This window comes from Eptesicus fuscus, chromosome 5 (genome assembly GCF_027574615.1).
Source record: "Eptesicus fuscus isolate TK198812 chromosome 5, DD_ASM_mEF_20220401, whole genome shotgun sequence".
Taxonomy (NCBI): domain Eukaryota; kingdom Metazoa; phylum Chordata; class Mammalia; order Chiroptera; family Vespertilionidae; genus Eptesicus; species Eptesicus fuscus.
This window is the reverse complement of record NC_072477.1, coordinates 89,574,166-89,590,097: the sequence shown is the minus strand read 5'-3', so window position 1 is coordinate 89,590,097 and position 15,932 is coordinate 89,574,166.

Here is a 15,932-nt window from a genome sequence, read left to right as displayed (position 1 = left end):
CAGGGACGCTGGGTGCAGCTGAGCCCAAGGCCACCGCCCGGGGCCAAGCCCGGACCCTGAAAGAAGGCAGAAGGCGGTGGCCACAGCCAAGGCCTGGGTCCCCGGTGCCAGCAGAAAACTGGTGCAGGCAGCCAGGTGAATGAAGGTCTATTGCACGAATCTTCGTGCAAATGGGCTACTAGTAGAAATATATTTGAAATCTGGAGTCACTATTTACAAGATGAGTATGTACCAAATTCATGCACAACAGAAGATGTTACATTCAACCAACATTGCCCATTTCAAGTATATAAAACTTCAAAGTCTAAAAAAATCCTATATAATAAAAGCCTAGGTGGTGTTGTGCGATGTCATCACAAGATGGCTGCCACAAGATGGCTGGCAGGGGAGGGCAGTTGTGGGCAATCAGGCCAGCAGGGGAGGGATGTTGGGGGTGACCAGGCCTGCAGGGCAGGGCAGTTGGGGGCGATCAGGCCTGCAGGGCAGGGCAGTTGGGGGCCATTGGGCCAGCAGGGGAGGGCAGTTGGGTATGACCAGGCCTGCAGGGCAGGGCAGTTGGGGGCGATCAGGCTGTTATGGGAGGGCAGTTGGGGGCAATCGGGCCAGCAGGAGAGGGCAGTTGGGGGCAATCGGGATGGCAGGGGAGGGCAGTTGGGGGTGAACTGGCCAGCAGGGGAGCAGTTAGGCGTCAATCAGGCCATCAAGGGAGCAGTTAGGGGGTGATCAGGCCAGCAGGGGAGTGGTTAGGGGGTGATCAGGCTGGCAGGCAGAAGTGGTTAGGGGCAATCAGGCAGGCAGGCAGGCGAGCAATTAGGAGCCAGCGTCCTGAATTATGAGAGGGATCGGGCCTAAACCAGCAGTCAGACATCCCCCAAGGAGTCCCAGATTGGAGAGGGTGCAGGCTGGGCTGAGGGACACCCGCCCTGTGCATGAATTTTGTGCACCAGGCCTCTAGTCTATATATATATATGGCTAAGCGACTATCACATCCGAAACAACTGAAGAACAGGCTGTGTGGGGCTACCAGGCTCACAGGAGGGCAGTTGGGGGCCACCAGACTGGCAGGGGGGGGGCAGTGAGGGGCGACCAGGTTGTCGGGGGGGCAGTTAGGGGCAACCACACTGGCAGAGGGTGCAGTAAGGGGTGACCAGGCTGGCAGGGGGGCACTAAGGGGTGACCAGGCCGGTGGGGGGGGGGAGCAGTTGGAGGTGACTATGCCTGCAGGGGGGGCAGTTGGGGGTGACCAGGTCAGCAGGGGGGGCAGTTAGGTGTGATCAGACAGGCAGGCAAGTGAGCAGTTAGGAGCCAGTGGTCCCGGATTGTGAGAGGGATGTCCAGACTGGGGGCGGGGGGGGGGGGGGGGCAGTTGGACATCCCCTGAGGGGTCCCGGATTGGAGGGGGTGCAGGCTGGGCTGAGGGGACCACCCCTGAGCAAAAATTTCATGCACCGGGCCTCTAGTATAAAATAAAAATTGTTTACTATGCTTAAATTCTTATTACAGTTTCTAATTAAACTATCTCCTCATACTTCTGTAAATTTTTCATAAAATTACTTAAATATATATATTTTTTAATTTTTAAAACTTATTGGACTCAGATGGTAAATGATGACTTTTTCCTAATATATTAAGCATTGATATATTTTAATATCTTAAATATAGATAAAATCATTTTCAAAGGTTTATTTTTTTTAATGGTTTTAAGAATTTAAAGACATGTTAGATTACTTTCTCAGGAAGCTTTAGTCAAGAGGAATGAATAAAACTGAGAAAAACCTTGGAATACAAAATGTTCACATTTCTGCTTTTTAAAAACCCTAAATGTTTAAGTAGCTGGCAGAGTGCTTTCTCTATGTAAAAAGTTGGGATACTTTCAAAAATGACCTATCTTTATAAGACAAAATACTGCAAGTGATCTTACTTATTTCTTATAACTTGTAGCTATTGGTAAGCACAGAACTGTCTGAGAAATTTGATTTATTATAAGTACTACTAGAGGCCCGGTGCATGAAATTCATGCACATGGAGGAGGGGGGGTCCCTCAGCCCAACCTGTACCCTCTCGCAATCTGGGTCCCCTTGGGAGATGTCTGACTGCCGGTTTAGGCCCGATCCCACCGGGATTGGGCCTAAACCGGCAGTCAGACATCCCTCTCACAATCCGGGACCGCTGGCTCCTAACCACTCACCTGCCTGCCTGCCTCATTACCCCTAACCACTCACCTGACTGCCTGATCGCCCCTAACCACCTCTGCCTGCCTGCCTGATTGCCCTAACTGTTCACCTGCCTGTCTGATTGCCCCTAACCACTCTGCTTGCCTGCCTGATCACCCCTAACCACTCTGCCTGCCTGCCTGATCACCCCTAACCACCTCTGCCTGACCCCCGCCGCAGTGGCTTTGTTCAGAAGGATGTCCGGAATGACATCCAGAAGGTCTTTTGGCTGTCCAGTCTAATTAGCATATTACATTATAATATTTTATTATTATAGATTTTCTTGTCTTTATATGGCCTTTCTAGGATGACCTTTATCTATACTACTATAAGTCACTAGGGAATAAAATTTTCCCCAGGTTATCTTAAAATTAAAAATTTAAATATTGATATAAGTTTAGACTGTCAAACAGAAGGAGTTAATAATAGATTTTTGCCATTATAGAATTGTGAAATTAGTTCTTTTAAAAAAGAAGTAAGAACTATTTTAAACACAGGAAAGTACTGACAATATGTATATCAGGCAACCATGTCTCACCACCCAGCTTTAACAAATGTTAACATTTGCTATATTTACTTTTTAAGTTTTTATTTCAAAAGAAATAGACCAAGCACAGACATAGCAAAAATCAATTCTTCCGCTTCCCCGCAAGGGAACCACAATTCTGAGGTTGGTATGCATCATTCTCATGCATTTTTAAAGTATTATTTTGCTTTTAATGTGTTATATTAATTGTATCATATTTAAAACTTGCTACTTTTCACTGACTGTTTTGAGTTTTAAGCATATTGATTTATGTAGGTCTACTTTACCTATTTTAACTGCTATTTAATATTTCAAATGTATGAAATATTGGTTCAGTTCCCAAATGAGGGAACCTTAAGTTGTTCCCACTCTTTATTTCTTGGATGGTACCCTCAACTATGTGTGGTCGCCGCTGGAATAGGTAGCTTGCAAGCACATAGCTTCCAACAATGGCAAGCAAGCTATTCCAGAGATTTACTGAAATGTAATTTTAAAACAGGGATGCACATTATCAAGTTATTTATTTATTTGTTATGGATAGAACCAGATATATTAGTGGTAGATAGAAAAGTATAACTAAATAAATGTATGTTCATTTTTTAACTGTGACAATTATGTTTCTTTCCTGTATCATCTCAGTTGATTTAAACGTTTGCAGTTTAAAAGCATTGAAAGTATGCTTTGAAATTCACTTTTGCTAAAGAACTCCAGCCTTCATGTGGCAGCCTATTAAATAGGTGCTATTCACTGTTTTTTTTTTCCTTCTTGCTCTTGGAATCCTGATCTCATTTTTCTGTCTCAATAGAAAGACAAGCATAGATGAACTCTCATGCCAATTAACAAATCTAGAGGGGAAAAAAAATATGCCTGATGCCTAAAAAGTCATGGCCTCTGAACATTATTTGCCATTATAGGGTAAAATCAGAAAAAGGAAATTGAAAGGGCATTCTGTTAACCTTAGTCTACTGCCTGAAAAGGTGCCATTATGATAAAAAAAAAAAAAGAGGGAATTATGGAAAGTTAATTTATTCATTTAACATTTATTGAATACCAAGCACTATAATAGGGCTGGGTACATACTGACACATATATAGAATCTCTGCACTCAGAATGCTTAATCTCTGTGTGTCCTTATCCACAGCATTGACAACAACCCAGTTGCTTCTTTTCAAGAAAACTAGTGGGATCTGAAAATGCCCAGGAAGCATAGCTAACATGATCAAATGAATATATGAATGAAAATAACCAGAAAGCTAAACATTATTAGGGTTTTTAAATCACATTGTATACAAATTATAGAAAAATCCCACTCAACTGGCTTAAATATGAGAAGGTTTATTATTATACAAAGTGTTACTGGTGAGAGTGGGGGTCCTCCTCCCCACTGGTTGCTCGTGTGAGTGGGCTTCTTGTGATATCCTGAGAAAGGGAATTTTCTGAGACTCGAATTTTCTGAGCTTTTACTTCCATGGAACCACACCCCTGGGTTTCCCCCCCCCTCAGTCCTGCCGTAGAAGAATTGTAGCTGTGGCTTTACCAGGGCTAGAATCAGAACTGTTGTCCAGTTTCCTTCTCATGTCTTCTCAGTTCAGTTCAGCACCAGGCTAGCTGTAGTCCATCAGTCCATTGCGTGCGGGGTTGCCGTGGCCATGGGCATATGGGCAAATGCATGGAAGCCAAGAGTCACAGGGGCAACGAGAGCCAACTCCTTTGTTTAGGGGATTATGAATCCCCACATTTCCCAGGCTTGCATCGGCTCTGCCCATTCTGGCCAATCCTTGACTGACAGGAAAGTACCTTCCCTAGTCACCCCAACTCTGCATGTGCATCTATCTCCTCTTCCTCCTTTCCTATTTCTAATAACTAGCTAATTATAACAGTATCAATAGGATAAGTCCACGGTTGGTTAATTAATTAGTTCATCATTACTGAAGACCCAGTTCTCCCCAGCTTTCTGCTTTATCACCTTAGGCTTCCATGGCAGCAAGATGCTGCCACACTTCCAGGTGTCACATCCAGGTAAAACAATGTAGGACAGTCTATTTAATATCTCGTGTGTCTTTTTTTTTTTTTTATGAGACATACTCTTACATCTCTTTGGCCAGAACTACAGTTATATCACATGCACTTTCTTAAAGCAATCACTGGCAAGGGAATTACATTTCCATGATTGGCTTAGACTACTTTAGCTCAGTTTAAAATATTAAGCAACTATAACCAATGGACGCAAAACTCTGGGGGGGGTGAGGGCATATATGGGAGTGGGGTGGGGGGGCAATGGTAAGATATGTACACATATAATACCTTAATAAATAAAAATGAAAAAAATAAAATAAAATATTAAGCAACCACACACCAAATGTTCTCTACTATGAACTGAAAACAACAAATACAAACAAACTCCAAATTTAGTGCAAAGCTCAGGGATATACAGACAATGGTATAGATGGGAAATTACACTAGCTATCTACAATAGGGAGACAAGATCAACACTGGGAAGTGCCTATTCCGCCATAAAGTCTTCCTGATAATTTCTGGCTCTCAGCAAAATAATTACAAATCTGAAACTTCAAGTGGGAAATAAAATAGAAATTAGGCATTATTCAATATTTAAACTGTTGCCCAGCTGGTGTGGCTCAGTGGTTGAGCATCAGCCTATGCGCCAGGATGTCTGTGGTTCCATTCCTGGTTAGGGCACATGCCTGGGTTGCAAACTCGATACCCAGGAGGGGAATGCAAGAGGCAGCTGATCGATTTTGATGTTTCTCATCAATGCTTCTATCTCTCTCTCTCCCTTTCTCTCTAAATATCAATAAAAATTTTTTAAAAAATTAAACTGTTGTTCATTTCATCAGTGAAATACCATCACTGAAAGAAAACTCTTCTTTCAAGAAATAAAAGTATGTCCCTGACTCTAATATTTTGCTAATAAGCCAATTTTGTCTTATGTCAATGACAATGAGAAATTCTCAAATTAAATAATACTGCTGACAATAGGGAAATAATCCCTTGAATTTGTAGAATATGTTATGTTTTTAAAGTGCTTTCTGATACATTAATCTGAATTATATCTCATTCTTACTCTAGGAAGGGATAAACAGCTGCATTGATTCCTTATTTTTTAGATATGAAACCTGGGACGTGTCAAAAGTTAAAAGATTTGGAAGAAGATGTAGAGGAGATAAATGGTAATGGGAAAAATAAAATAACATTTAAAAAGTTAAAGGATTTGCCCAAAGATTACATGGCTTAGTAGTTAAAGAATGTGGATTAAAACCAAATTACTTCATTCTTAATCCAATGCTTCGGAGCTATTTAACAGTTTCATGTAACTTAAAATTATTTGACATTTTAAAATCCTGTTTAAAAATCTAAAAAAAAAATAAATCAGAATCTCTCCTGTGAATAAATTAAAATACAATGTCTTCTTTTAGATCTTACCTTCTCCAAGCTAGCCCCAGCTTTTAGGGCCCTAAAATCTAAGCCCCTTAGATAAATATGAGGTTCAAAATGTTTGTTTTCCAAATGTTCCTATCACCTTCCCTATTAGGAATGCTACATATTCCATATAAACTCAGAACTCAGCTGCCTTTAATATCCTATTTATGTTCTGCTTGTTAAAGAGCCAAAAGTCACATTTTAAAGAACAATATTACCTAAAATGGAACTCTCAAGGACAAAGTTGAGAAAAATCTTCCCACTTTCCTGAATTTCAGGAGGGTAAATAAGTGAAGATATGTTTTAAATGTCACCCCTCATCCCTATCTTTCAAAAGTGATAGGAAATTAAACAACGCAATAGGTTCAAAGAAAGATAATTTCTAAGTAAAATTAGAAAGATGGAGTAAAAATTTCTTTAAGGGGATTGTGGTAAGCCATTTCTCTTGGGGAATGCTGATCTAAATGGAGATTATAGAGAGTGCAAAATCTCCATCTTCTGCCAGGACCAGACTCCTGGATCAAGTGGCCCACTTAAAGTCACTGCTTAGACATCTTGAGTCATATCAAACTCAGCACTTGGGATCTTTTTCTCTGTTGCTCCCGTCACATCTTTAACATCTCAGTGGATGGCAATTCTCTTCTTTCCAGGCCCTCAGATCAAAAATACACCTTCGATTCCTGTCTTAAACTCCTATCTTTCTTTCACACCCCACATTCAATTTGTCAGAAAATTATGTAGTTCTCTTCAAAAGAGATTCAAAACCCAACCATTGCTCTTGGCTTCACTGCCACCACCCCAATTTGAGTCACCATCACACTAAGCTCCTGGGGTCCCCCTGCCTCTGCCCTTGCCCCTCTGTTCTCCACTTTAAACACGGCAACCAGAGTGAGCCCTTAAAATCAGAAGTCAGTTCACATCATCTCTGCTGAAAACCCTGCAATGGATTCTTAGTTCACTCAAGAGAGAAAACACATCCTTCCTAAGGCCAACCGGCCCTACATTATGTGCCGGTCCCCTTCCTTCTCTGACAATCACTTCTTTACTCCTCTGCCCCCGCCATCCTGGCGTCCTTGTCACCTGGAATGCACCTGCTATGCTCCAGCTCTCAGCCTGGATTACTCCTCCCCTAGCTTACTGTCACACATCCCCTTCCTGTCTGCACTCAGAGCTCTCTCAATGCTGTCAGAGGTGCCAGAAAAAATACAAGGCACCAGTTAAATTTGGATTTCAGATAAACGATGAATAGCGTCATAGTGTAAGTATGTCCCAAATACTGTGTGGGACATACGTATACTAAATACTTAATCATTGTTTATTTGAAATTCACATTTAACTGTGCATCCTGCTGTTTTGGTTTGGTTTTTATCTAAATTTGGCAACCCCTCAATGGGTTCAACCCAACAAGTACATCTGGCTTTCCCTCCACCCTCAGGCTCCAGCTTCCTCTCCCCAGCTCTATTTTTTTTCCCCTTGTAACACTCAGTTTCTTCTAACAAACTATATAATTTGCTTAAACATGAAATTTATTATCTGTCTTCCTCCTCTGTAAAATCATCTTCAGATGAACAATTCCAGCATGGCTTACTAGTATTTGATGCTTAAAGAATTTTATTTTTTAGCATATTCCTTTTCCACTGTTTGTTGGAAGTTTTTCATAAAAACACTTGGGGAAACAGAGGCACTTCTATCTCTCCACTCTTACTTTTCTTACACATCTATACATATGCACATATCTATGTATATATAAGCCTAATTTGCAAATTATCCCCATGGGAGTTCAACTGGGAGACCAATCTTTGCTATGACATACGCTGACCACCAGGGGGTGGAGCGGAAGGAAGGTCCCAGCTGGCAGCCGGAAGGCCCTGATTGGCCATGATCACTGGCCAGGCCTAGGGATCCTACCCATTCACAAATTTCGTGCACTGGGCCTCTAGTATTAATATAATTGCTTTCCCTCCAAAACTAGCCATTTGCTGTAAACTATAAAAAAGAAGTTTGCCTTCCAAAAAATACACCAGACACATAACTCACAAAATAGAACATTATCATGGGGAAAAAAATACCTCAAAAAAATCCTAACACTGATTGAATTTTCCAATTATGACTTTTCTTTGATAGCAGCCAAATACAGATATATACAGGGTGGGGCAAAAGCAGGTTTACAGTTGTGAGTATGTGAAACACAAGTTTATTCTTGTATTATTATTTATTAATTACTGTATTACTTTCCATATGAACAACTGTAAACCTACTATTGCCCTACCCTATATTTAAATTAATAAGTGAACTTTTTTCTGCACAGCAGGGAGGCCATCTGTGGAGTTTTGGAGTTCAATACAAGGTATGGAATATGTAGCCACCTTATTCTGTTTTTATTCATTTATGTATTTACTAGAGGCACGGTGCACAAAGATTGTGCATGGGGGTGGGGGAGGGGTGTCCCTCAGCCCGGCCTGCACCTTCTCCAATCAGGGACCCCTTGGGGGATGTCCGACTGATGTCCCTGGGGGATCAGACCTAAACCAGCAGTTGGACATCCCTCTCGCAATCCAGGACCTCTGGCTCCTAGCCGCTCACCTGCGTGCCTGCCTGATCATACCCTAACTTCTCCCCTGCAGCCTGGTTGCCCCCCTACTGCCCCCCTGCCAACCTGGCCGCCCCCCAACTGCCCCCCTGATGACCTGGTCGCCCCCCAACTGCCCCTCTGCTGGCCTGGCCGCCCCCTGCTGGCCAGCCTGGTCACCCCGCAACTGCCCCCCTGCTGGCCTGCCTGGTCACCCCCCCAACTGCCCCCCTGCCAGCCTGGTCACCCCTGTCTGAAAGGAAGTCAGACATCCAGAAGATGTCTGGTCACCCAGTCTAATTAGCATATTACCCTCTTATTAGTACAGATTCATTCAACACATTGTCTAGCTGTTGAATGCCCAGCACTATGTCAGGTGTTGGGGTGGGGAGTGTGGGAGAGGTACCCCTGAGAGGCAAGTGGGCTCAGGTCCAAAGGGTCTTGGAAATCAGTTTAAGGGGCAGTGGGAGGAGCAGGAGAAGGCAGGAAAATTACTCAAGAGGCAGGAAAATTACTCTGGCTTCTGGCTACAGTGGGAACAGATTACTATGCTTAGGTACATTATAGTTGATTAAAAAATTATTATAAACAGATTCTTAATCTTAAATACTAGGCCTCAAAGTAAAAATTTCAAAAAGGGGCTATTTTGAAGAAACCACAATAGATCTGTTTTAAATACCTTATTATGGTCTATTTCAATGTTGTTTTAAAAGTCATTATCTGTATAGCAAACATCTGTAATTTTATTCAATTCTGTGAATTTCTACTTGCTCTAATTCTAAACCTAACCTTAACTTTCTAACCATAACCTGAGCTCTAATCCTAACCCTAACCCTATCCCTAACACTAACCTAACTTCTAACCCTATCACTAACCATATTCTAAAACTATCACTGTAAGGTGGAGGTAAGAATTTAAAATGGAGAAAAAGAAGAAAAAACTGGCAGGAACTAACAATTAAGAATACTCTCACTCAAACCAGAAGAATGATGAAGCCTTCTCATGCATTAACTCATTTAATCCTTACAATAAGCAAAGAGGTTATTGTACTATTATTCCTTTTGCAGATAAGGAGTTTGAGATTCAGAAAGCTGAGACCTGCCCTCTATAAGGGGCAGCATTGGTTAGCCTGTCCTCACCAACCTTCTTAGGAGCTCATGTTCTTGCCTCTACAAAAAGCTGCAAATACAGTTATAGTACAGCTTATTTAGGCAGCAGATGGGGAGGGGAAAGGCCAAGGTAACATTGAATAAAAACAGAACAAAGGAGAGAAATGATCAGCTAGAGGAAAAGGGAAAATTAATTTAAAAGACAAAATTATGAGGAATTACCCTTTTCATAGGTGCAAAAAAGGTGATTCACTTCTTAAATGAAAAGATATGGAGCTTGGAGATGATCAACTTTGAATTTTTTTTGTAATACCACAAGTGCAACCAAACATGGTTTCTATCTCTATATATAAAAGCCTAAGCAACCAAACGACCAAACGACTGGTCAACTGGTTGCTGTGATGCACACTGACCACCAGGGGGCAGACGCTCAATGCAGGAGCTGCCCCCTAGTGGTCAGTGCACTCCCACAGCCAACCTCCCCCAGCTGGCCAACCTCCCATGTTCCCTTCCCCCAGCTGGCCAACCTCCTGTGGCCTCCTCTTCCCAGCCCAGATCAGAACCTCCCATGGCCCCACCCTCTGGCCAGCCAACCTCCTGTGGCCCCTCCCCCCAGCTGGCCAGCCCCAATGCCCCCAATTGGGCCAGCCAGCCAACCTCCTGCAGCCCCTGCCCCTGTCAACCAACTTCCCGTGGCCCCCATCGGCCCCAATTGCCAGCCAGGCCAAGGAAGCCCACCCATGCACAAATTCGTGCACCGGGCCTCTAGTTGAACTGTAAAATTCAATAGATGGCCTTCTTGCTGAGGTACTAATGTTGAAGATAAAATGTTTCAGAAAAGAAGTCTACCTATTAACTTATTACAGCCCCTCTCATATAGCCTGGTACTTGTCATTGGGCAAGGAGGCTTGATGAGCATTCAAATCCTCTGAAGGCCAGGTGCTTTTAGTAGACTTGGCTGCCTGGCAAGGTAACTTTTCTCGCTACAGAGATCAGTGGGCCTCCCTCCCCAAAAGCAATGTTTTTTATTCTAGTATACAGGCTCTCTTTGGAGGGAGATCCAGTTACCCTGAAGGATCACTTCATATCAAAGATACAGTCTAACCAAGGGCCAGTGGGCAGCCAATGGTCACCCACACATTGTGATTTGACCGGCACAGGAAATAGCTTCTTGAAACCAGCCTCCCTACTACCTGGTAGAGAGCTCAAAGGAATATGCCTGGTTGCATCATTACCTGACACATCTCATTAAATGGCTCATCTGCTACCAAAAACTTCAGGGAACAGAGCACAGAGTTGGTGAGCTTTGACATGAGGGGTGAAAGGGGAGAATGCTGGCCCTCAGAGAAGGCCAGCCAGCCAAGGAGCAGGTGAATCTATTTAGATAATGAGAACGAGGGCTTATAGCCAACATCCACAGAGTATTGTGTATGTACGTTGTCAGTGCTCAGTGTTTCTTGAATAATTGTTGAGGTGTTATAAGAAGTAGGGATTAGGAGTCAGCCTTTAAACAAATGCTTATTTAACAGGTTTTCACTGGCTGTATCTGAATAAGCAAAAAATTGCTTAGTTGAGCAAAGTGATGGTAAAGTGAAAGTATATATATATATCCTCTCCATGGGACATGGTATGAGCCATGTGTGATCTTTTCTCTTCTAAATATGGGTCAACGTTTTTGTGCCCTTTTTCTTATTAACAAAACAGCAAAGAAAAAAGATAGAAGAGAAGAAAGGGGAGAGCGCGAAAACCAAATTTAGTAATTCTCTCAGCCCCATCTGGCCTCTTTGGCCGGCTGGCCAACTGTTAAGTCAGTACACCAAGGTAGCCTTTGCTGAGGAATATATTTGCTGAAAGACTTACAATCTCACTGGCACTAGCTAGTGGAAATGGATGTGTGGGGAGTCTTTGAAAACTCCAGTGCAATAACCCAGCAGCCAGTACAGTAGACGGGAACAGGAGGGAAGAGAAACATTCCCGCTGCCAGAGCATTTTGCAGATAATTAAAGCAAAGACTTTAATTTGCAGCAGGATGATTTCTAACGTACCTGACACAGGCCTGGACTAGAGCTCTCTCAATGTCTCTTCCGGAGCAGTTATGCTATTAGCTTTCAGAATATCATACATGGGGGGAAACACTTTTCTCCAAGCTATTCCATTTTTCAATTATTAAAGAGCTTTGAGTGTAAAAGTTCACCAAGAAACCCATCATGCTCCCATCTCGGACATACCCCTTGTCGAATGGGTAGTAGCAAGGTCACTCTTTCAGACACTACAGCCCACATTACTTAAATATCCAGACACCCTGTTTCACACTTGGAACAGGCTGTGCAATAAACCTACTTGATCTTATTTTATTGTGTGCCTCAGGAATGTATACAGAATTTTCTCCTTTGCTATAGGAACAGATTTCTTCTTTGCAGAGCAGGAAGTGATTCAGCTCTAGGAGGCTAATTTCTTATAGTTGAGTGCAGGATCTTAATAAATAAACCAAAAAGTGAAGTGCTATTTTGAACAGCCCTCACACCAGCAGGAGGAATTGGTGAATGAGGAACCATGGAAGACTATTCACTACATACCCATTTACTCCAAAATATTATTTGGATCAGCATTGGATATTTTTAAATAAATTATAAGTGATTCTTCTATCTGTATTAATTAAGAGCATACACTACTCCTCAAGTGTTTTAACTCCCCCAGTGCCAAGCTTAAGTCCTCCGGATTAATTCTGATGCATAAAGAGCTTTAAAAACATAACAATGGTAAGCAACAACTCAGAGTGATTAAGAAATCAAGATGTGTGCAGGTGCTAGTAAAAAAAAAAATGCAGAAAGATGACAAATGGAAATTAGAAAGATTGCCCAGACATACTGTCAGAATAAGCTAAAAATTGAAGGCTTCGAATAGGCTAGATTTATATCACATCTCGCTTTAGAAGACACTGTGGGAGGAGGCGGGTATGAAGATTATGAAATAGGCAAAACTTTTAGCAGAGGGCCTAGCAGAGAGTAAGCACTCACAAAAAAATAGTATGAAACAAATGAAAAGCAGTAACAAAAGACAGGGGTGGAAAGAACATTTTTCTGTGGTCATTTTAAGTAGATTTGCAGCACAGAAAGGGGACTAAGGCATCTCTTGTCTACGTCGGTAGCATCTGATGAGATCCCTAGTTATTACTCAGGGATCTCCAGAGAAACAGCCATTAGGATGGATGAATAAATAGACAGAGACTTATTATGAGGGTTTGGCTCACATAATTATGGAGACTGAAGTTCAGTGATTGCAAGCTAGAGACCTAAGAAAGCCGGTGATGTAGTTCTAGTCCAAACCCAAAGGCCTGAGAACAGGGGCACCAATGTCCCAGGGCAGGAGAAGACAGATGTCCTAGCTCAACAGAGAACACATTTGCCCTTTGCCCACCTTTTTGTTCTATTCAGGCCTTCAACAGATAGGATGACATCAACCCTCGATGGTGAAGGTGATCTTCTTTATGAGTAAATGCTAATCTACTGATTCAAATGTTAATCTGTCTGAAAATACCCTCACAGACACCCCCCAAAATAATGCTTTACCAGCTATTTGAACATCCCTTAGCCCAGTCAAGTTGACACATACTTGTAAAATTAACGATCATAATATAACTATCAACTTACAAAACCTATTTCAGTTCAATCAGCCAAATCATTCTCTCTATGCCAGCATAATACTCTCTTTCTGTAATACAAGCCTGTTTGTTTCTTCATGCACAGGTTTTTCTCATTTTGGAGTACCTGGGGCCATTTTGGAGTACCTCCAAAGCCATTCTGAGAGGAGGCCACTGGAATTTCCAGCCCAGGCTCTCTAAATTGGAGGCTTCCCTGACAGGGGAGAAAATAACCAACATTTAGCGATATTGAAATGTCTTGTTTTATCAGAAATAGAGAACCAGGACCCGAAACCCATGCCTCGGGGCTCCCTAGTAATGATCTCCCCCACAGTCTCAGGGCTAGAAAAGTCATCTCAGTAATTCTGACTTTTATCAGAGAAGAATAGCTCCAGGCTGAAACCGGTTTGGCTCAGTGGATAGAGCATCAGCCTGCGGACTGAAAGGTCCCAGGTTCGATTCCGGTCAAGGGCATGTACCTTGGTTGCGGGCACATCCCCAGTAGGGGGTGTGCAGGAGGCAGCTGGTCGATGTTTCTCTCTTATCGATGTTTCTGGCTCTCTGTCCCTCTCCCTTCCTCTCTGTAAAAAATCAATAAAATATATTAAAAAAAAAAAGAATAGCTTCAGAAAAGCTGGATTTTCAGATTTTGCTTAACTTTATCCTAACATGCAAGTTTTCTTTGTAGGTTTTTCTGTGACAGTAATAAATAAGTTTCTTGACAAATGCCCAACAGAAAGCTTAAGCAGTGTTTCCTTTGGCTTCTCTCAAGGTAAGCCCCTGACCACAAATTCAGGCTGGTTTTAGTTAAACTAAATACATACTTACTTTATTCCTAGGATAGTCAATGTTTGCTTCTGCCCAAACATAACCAAGCAATTGGATTTTTTAGTGAAAAACAAATGCAAGCTAATTTTATGGAATAATCTCTAGGAGGAAACAACCCATATGAAAACAATTCTCTTTGTAGATCTTCAATTAAACTATGCTGTGTTGTGGGCAAAATACTCATCATAACTGGGAATAGAAAGGTATTGTTTCAAACCTATTATGTACAAATCATCTAATTTTTCAAGGTTAATGAGTGTAATTTACCCATCTTTGGTTACTAAAGGGGTTATATATGATGAACAAAACTTAAGAGTTCATCCATTTCATTTTGTTGTTGATTCACCCACATTTGTTTGGCTTTTATGTTCATGTAATTGATTTGTATAATTCTGTCCAAAGCAGATGGGCAACTGCTCATGACCACTTGCAAACCATTTAGATTATTATTATACTGATGTTTATTCAAGGACAAATGGAGAGAACATAAAAGGTGTGATGTTCAACTTAGCATAATAATATCATGAAAAATCTATTTGGTCTCAGCAGTAAAATAGATTCTCTCTACCAATCAGCTTCATAAGTGCAAGTGAATTGCTTCTGTCCATGTGGCTGGATTAGCTACCCACATTAATTATGGCACAGTGTTCTAGTTCCACTGTATACTGCAAGCTCTCTAAAAGCATGATAGAACAGTCATCTCCAGTGATACTTGATGTTAAATTTCACATTGAAGACATACTTCTCACACTTTTACCAGAGGATAAAAAAATTATAATCATCTGTTAAAAATAAGTTATAGAGATATATGTTTGATAATCCAGAGAGCCAAAGTCTATTCAAATAGTTCACAGATAGCACTGATCCTAATTTTCTTCAATGAGTAAATTTTTCTATTTTAGTAATATGTAATATACTATGTTAAACCTCACACCTTTATAGTCTTGCTTTGAATTATAATTAGTACCACTGAAATAATACAATATCTATATAGGACCTTTCAGTTTTCTTTTATGAAAAGTTACTATACAAATTTATATAATTTTTCTATGTTTAGATATAACATTTTCATAAATCTAAACAAGTTTAAGGGCCAGTGTTTATTATGTAAATAGCAGGACATTCTTCTCTTTATGCCACCAGAAGCTAATTAAAGCAATTTCCCTAAAATCCAGATCAGTTAAAAATGCTTTGGAAGGACTGGAGGGGTGTTTTAATTTTTCTCATCAAGTGCTAATTAATGATAAACTTAATCTACAATGCAGACCAGAGATGTCAAGAAGATACTTAAGATGTGTGCAGAAGAAGGCCAAGCTCAGAAATGTGTATACCTAAGTGATTGGAGGGAAAAGCTAATGATCTGTAATTGTTTGCTAAAGATCACTGTGGCTGAGATCTGTTAGAGATTCACTGATACCATTTTCTTTCTCTGGGCATGAGGGAAGTCTGCATTTCTCAGACCCTTTGCAGCTAGATAGGGACCTTGCAACTGAGTTTCTGGCCAATGGAACATGAGTGGAAGTGATCTAAGCCATGGGCATGATGCAAGCCATCTTCTGGTTTGGCCGTAATATCTCTAGTCTCTTCTTACCCGATTTTCTTTGAGGTA